Consider the following 5,245-nt stretch of genomic DNA (forward strand, 5'->3'; position numbering starts at 1 on the left):
TGCTATAAATGATGGACTGCTTACAAAGGGAGTGCTGACAACAACTTCTCCTGCAAGAGTCTATTCCACCAGCATGTACACACTTATGACAGGCTGCTGGGGAATTCTTTGTTACCATCAGTAATTACTAGACATGTGCATTCGTTTTTGTCCAAATAAATTTTCGTGCCAATTTGTCACGTCCCTGGTGATAGAGCCTGATGTGTGGAGGACGGCCTCTCTTAAAGCTCTGACTCTGAGCTCCTCATAGAGCAGACAGGAAGCGCAAGAGTACAGAGTCGCACGAGTGCCTGGCAGGATCGCTGATGAGTCGCTGGGCTGGAATCGCTGAAGGAACCGCAGGAGGACACTGGTGCAGGAGGAGCCCAGGAACAGCTGTCAGCAGATAGCGGAAGTAGGCAAGCCGGGTCATACACTATCGGGCACGTCAGAAACCAAAGCGGAGGCAGGAGCAAAGTCAAGGTGCAGGCCGGGTCGGTATTGGGCTGGCAGCGAGGTAGCAGGAGCGGCAGGTGGAAGCAGGGTCAAACAAGCCGGGTCGGGTGCAGGCAGAGAGCAGGAGCGTCAGGGAAAAGCCGGGTCGGATAAACAGAAACAGGAATCAGGATAACAGGATCAGGTACACTAAACGCTGTAGAACGGACAGCACCTGAGTCCGGGAAGTGGCCCAGTTTAAATAGCCTGTCTGGCACCAAACGCTCAGGGGGTGCATGCCGCGGCACACGCACGTGCACACGCACAGGCGCACAGGAGCGCGCATTGGCGCGCACATGTGCGCCAACGGTGCTCCCGCAGGAAAAGAAGTCACTGCCCGACTTCTACGGCCGCCATTTTGGGCATTGGCACGCCCTTCCTGACAGAATTTCAGCTATTTTGGTTAATTGTTTTAACAAACGAAAACGAAAGTGCAGAATACTAAAAAAACTAAAAGATCCGACATAAACAAATGCTTTATTTTCATTTTCGTGGGTCGAATGTGCCTAACCTTAACTCTATTAGTCCAAGATTATTCTACATAGAGAGAAAAGATTCAACATAGAGAGAAAAGATTCAACATTATAGAGAGAAAAGATTTGACATAGAGAGAAAAGATTTAACAATATAGAGAGAAAAGATTCGACATAGAGAGAAAAGATCACTGCTGGAATTGGGTGGGGGAAGTAAAATAAAAATAATGATGATGATGAATGTTATTGGCTGATTGTAACCAAAGAGGAGCAGTAAAATATCTAGAACTAACTTGACAATTCAACATGAACGACGAAGATTCGACAAAGCCTCGAAAAACATACAAACGGGGGGCGCATGCACGACGCGATGCTGGACAGTTCGCCTGAGCCGCGCTCCACGAGACCCGGACCTTCTAGGCGGATCACCCAGGGCATTATTGAAAATTTAGTGGCGAATCCACCTGGCACCCCTGCGGGAACATACAGCGCATGCCATCCACTAGGAAGAAGCGGAATCGTAGCTCCGGGCATACCCTCACCAACTTTCTCCTTGATATGGAGCAGAGGCACAAGAAGGTGTCCCAAGATGGCGCCGGCCAGCTCGTGTGGACACAGGCCTGCACAGACCCTCACTCACCCAAGGCACATCCAGAGCAGCACAACAGTGAGTACAACTCCCCCCTCTCCAAGGCTGACCTGGATGAGAGCCTTACAGCTATATTTAACAAATTGGTGGAGAAAATAGAAAATGAAGTGCACAAGTCCACAGCAGCCCTCTCTCAGGAGATTGCCAGCATTGGCAACCGTACTGATCTCCTTGAGACTAAACACGATGAGCTCGCCCTGGCTCACAATGACCTTAGAAAAGACCACGAAAACCTAGCTGACAACTTTGCCTTCATGCAGGCACAGGTCGAGGACCTTGACAACAGAAACCGCCGCCACAATATTAGGCTGCGTGGGGTCCCAGAAACAGTCATTGACCTGATGCCTGCAGTCTCTAAGTTTTTTCATAACCTTCTACCAGACAAACCACCATCTGCCTTCATTTGTGACAGGATTCACAGGGCGCTGCGACCAAAACCCCCTCTTGACAGTCCACCAAGGGACATTGTGCTATGTATGAGGGACTTTCTTATTAAAGAGGAAATAATGCGTGCCACTCGGAATTCCACCAACCTCACCATGGAGGGCACAAGAATCCAGATATACCCTGATATTTCCCCTGCGACTCTCGACAGGAGACGCAGGATGAAAGAAGTAACCACCATCTTGCAGGCTGCCAGGATTAGATATCGCTGGGGGTTCCCCTTTAAACTTACGATTCCACACAACGGATCGACATATACAGTCTACAATGTCATCGAGGGTAAGGAACTGCTGGTGAAATTAGGCCTTCTAGCCCAGGACCCTCTCACTCGTCCCCCCGCTACGCCTAGGCCTTCACCGATCTGGTCGACTCCATCCTCTAGACGTAGCCAAAGAGACCAAAGAAGACTGATCCAAGCCTTCCAGAATCATCCTATGTGAGCTTGTGAGATCACTCCAAGATTTATCGCAAGTTATCTCTCTTTATTTTATCTTTTTCCCCCTACAGGAAATTATTTTATTTTTTTTTTTTTTCTCTTTTCATTTTTTTTCTCTCCAGAAATGGATACTGGCTCGGGACACTTTCTCCTCAGAACTCTCCCCTGGACTCATCTCTAAGGACCTTCCCAAACTACCTTCCTGCTACAGATGGACTATGGTAGGTCATCACAAACACCATGAGTTCATAGCCATGTGTCCTTACACCAACTCCTTACCCCTTACTCCAACACTACCTGTGCATGAACTTATCATATCCAAAATTTACTCCCTCATTGCACGCTGGTCCCGGCTCACTCTGAACTTGCCAGTATAATTTTTCTCCTTTTGTTTTCAATTTTAACTGATCCACATATATTGCTTTCAATTACCATCCTCTTTTTTTTTGCTCTTTGATACTGAAACATCCGCTCCAACTCATTACCTCAATCACGCTGGTGGGGGCTCCCGCCATATGGGTAATTAATCATATTTAGTTTAAAGCTTACTTCAACTTTTCACATTTTTTTAAATCTTTTTTTTCATCTTTTTCAAGAAGCCTGGAGCATCCGTCGTCGCTAGATTGACCCCACTCCCACAACCGTTCTCGACTGCAGTTCCATCCTAGGATGGGGCATCACTCGAGCAGTTTGTGGGCTAGGGACATATTGGTCCCATGTCTTGTTACATGTCTTTATTGTATGTTTGACAGGTTGTATCCTGTCCCCACAGTTTTTTCATATTCACTGTTAATTTTGTGGTTCTTATTGTTGGCCTTTAGGGCCATTTTTTGGATAAGCATATATTCTATAGATCACTGGACTGTACATTTCACATGTTATCAGCACCCATGTATTGTATTGCCTACTATTTCATTGCTATTTAAGAGATATGCCCGCTTACTTTACACAACCTCTCAAACCGTATTTGATTGTATGCTGACATTTACTGCATATCTGTTTATGTCCTGGGTTAGGGTTCTATCTTTCTGGCTTTATCCCCGTTCAGAATTTACTCAGTTGATAGGTTGCATAGTGCTTACTGATGGGTTTTAGGATATTGTCTCACAACACACAAGGATTTAATTCGCCTCACAAGCGAAAAAAGGCTTTCCAGCATTATAAAAGAATAGGAGCTGATATTGTCCTACTCCAGGAAACGCATTTTGCCACATCTAACCATCCTACTTTCTTTAACAGATCATATAGCCAACATCACTATACTACTTTTTCCAATAAGACTCGTGGAGTAGCAATTTTCATCCGTAACTCTGTCATTTTTGATATCCAACATATTTTTAAAGACCCAGATAGCCGTTTCATCATTCTAAAGGGCACCATCAATAATAAAGAGATCACTATAGCATCCGTATATGCCCCAAATGACTCTCAGACCTCTTTTTTTACAGATTTTTTCAATACCCTAGATAGATTTCATTCCCCTCACATAATTCTGGGTGGGGACTTTAATCTAACGGCACATCCTGCTCTAGACAGAAGTAAAACTACTCCCTCCTCAAAATCTTTCTCCAAAACAATTAATAGACTCATCAATAAAAATCAGCTAATTGACTCCTGGAGGGCCCACAATGTAGGAACCAAGGCATACACACACTACTCCCACCCACATGATTGTTATGCTAGGCTGGACTACATCTTTTGCACTCCCATCCTGTTAGCAAATTCTTCGCAAGCACATATCCACCCATGCCCTTGGTCTGACCATGACATCACCTCTTTTGACACTTCACACATAGGCCTCCCCCCCTCTACTTATAATTGGCGCCTTAACGATTCCCTTTTAACAGACCTGGACAATAGGAATTCCATAGCAACTCACATTGACAACTATTTCATAGATAACATCAATGAGGACACATCTCCCACTTCCCTATGGGTAGCCCACAAGGCAGTCCTAAGAGGCCATATTATTAAAATCGCCGCAGCTAAAAATAGGGAAAGAATGGCTGAGATTAAATGTTTGACAAACGACTTAAACCACTTATATAATAAATTGCAACACACGACGTCCCTAGAAATCACACAACAGATCCAATCCAAACGTAAGGCCCTAGACCTTATTTTATCGGCCAACACAGAAAGATCCTTAAGGTTCTCAAAGGCCAGATTCCTTTTACACAGCAATTCGCCCTCGGCAATGTTTGCCAGGAAGTTGAATCACGACATCAACCCCACTCATGTGTACAGATTACGTGATAATAACGGAAACCTCAATACACACCCTCAGGGAGTCCTTGACATTTTCACAGACTTTTATAAAAAGCTATTGTCTGATCCATGTCCTGATCCAAATTCCCACGCAAACACCTGGTTAAATGACCTGCAACTCCCTTCCTTAGACCACCATCAATCAGAATCCCTCAACAGACCATGTACGATTGAAGAGATTTCCAATGTAATCAAATCCCTTAAAATATCCACAGCCTCAGGACCTGATGGATTCACAACATCCTATTATAAGAAGTTCTCCGCCCTACTAGCCCCTAGTCTTATGAAGTTGTTTAATCACATCCTGGAAGGTAATCACTTCCCGGAAGAAATGCTCTTGGCCAACCTTTCCTTGATCCCTAAACCCGATAAGGACCACACCCTCCCCCAAAACTTTCGCCCCATATCAGTATTAAATAATGACATTAAAATATTTGGCAGAATTCTTGCCGACAGACTGGCCAAAGTTATCTCTCCCCTAATTCATCATGATCAATCAGG

Source organism: Rana temporaria, chromosome 4 (genome assembly GCF_905171775.1).
Source record: "Rana temporaria chromosome 4, aRanTem1.1, whole genome shotgun sequence".
NCBI classification, from domain to species: Eukaryota; Metazoa; Chordata; class Amphibia; order Anura; family Ranidae; genus Rana; species Rana temporaria.